Source organism: Frankliniella occidentalis, unplaced genomic scaffold, assembly GCF_000697945.3.
Source record: "Frankliniella occidentalis isolate FOCC.00 unplaced genomic scaffold, Focc_3.1 Scaffold366, whole genome shotgun sequence".
Classification (NCBI taxonomy): Eukaryota; Metazoa; Arthropoda; class Insecta; order Thysanoptera; family Thripidae; genus Frankliniella; species Frankliniella occidentalis.
This window is the reverse complement of record NW_026267489.1, coordinates 190,758-192,220: the sequence shown is the minus strand read 5'-3', so window position 1 is coordinate 192,220 and position 1,463 is coordinate 190,758.

The following is a 1,463-nucleotide window of genomic DNA, read 5'->3' as shown; positions in this document are numbered from 1 at the left end:
AATCGTAAAATTTAACTCGTCTGGGGTGTCAGCGCCGCAGGCCTAGCTATATGTGCGCCAGGCGCGTCGCAGCGTAACAGTGTTTCGTGATATATCGCGAAGCCTGTTACGCGAGACGTGGTCTGGCGTACATATAGCTAGTTAAGCATGGCAGTGAAAGCAAGCAATGGTCCGCACACACATGCCAAGGGGTGCCCGGGTCACCGTCCTCTGAGGAAAGTTATATCTAAATTTGGTGATAAGTGGGACGCCCTACCAAGTCATTTATCGGCATTTTACCATGTGTCCCCAGGTGCACCATGCATGTCTCCAGGTGCCCCACTATGGGGTACTTGGAGACAGTCTGCATCGATGGGTTTACAGGCCTGTAACTTAAGAACGGGTTGGGATAGAAAAGTTTCCATGGGCGGGTTTTGTAGGTCAAGAATACAGTTTGGTTTCCCCAAACTCTCGACTTCGTGGGTGGATCCATCTTTGTGCTATAGACGTGAAAAACAAATCCGTCTCCAGGTGCCCCACCCTCCCCTATAGCTAGTTTAAGCACATAAGCACATGCGCGAAAATCGCCATCTATTGACAAAGAGCAAAGTACGGCGGCGCTCTCGTTTCAGTTTGGAGAGCGGTGCTTAACAATGCCCACGATGCCAATAACCTTCACACATGGAAATCGCCTTAACACTAGCTATATGTACGCCAGACCACGTCTCGCGTAACAGGCTTCGCGATATCTCACGAAACACTGTTACGCTGCGACGCGCCTGGCGCACATATAGATAGACATCCGAGACGAGTTAAGGAGAGTGTATAGGGGAAAATGGCCTTCCGGGCCTTACATTTGACATACTCAACCCATTTGTCGGGGTCTTTTTACACTAAAAATTAGGGACATGAAACTTCTGCTGTTCGGTAACGGTTTTCATCAAGTTTGAATTTGGACAGATTGTTATGTAAAAATCAACGGTTTAGAGATACTAGGTAATCTTAAGCCCAAAAGAGGGTGTAGTGCGACCTGTGGTTTAAGTATTACTCCCTTTACAATTCTGTGACATGCAGCCCTTTTACGATTTAATGGACCATTTTGTCATTTTCACGTTGTTTTCTCCAAAAAATGCCCCATAGCGCCGAAACGGTACAAGATAGAGCAGAACGGACGAAATTTTTGCCCGAAGGTCTTTCCCTAAGGAACCCATAAAAAAATATTTGAAAAAAAAAAAACATTTTGCAACCTGCGGTTTCCGATTTTTTTAAAAGTCAATTTTTGAGCTAGAATGCTCATCTTCGAACTCGATCTGTCTTTTTATGATACAAAACGACCCTAAAATTCCCAGATCGCTATCTCAATTCATTCTCGAGTTATCGTGCGGACAGACAGACAAACAAACAAACAAACAGAATGAAACTTTTCGGGTCAGTGGAGTAATGGGTTTCGCTAATCGCTCAGCCAACTAGAACCGCTGACATTT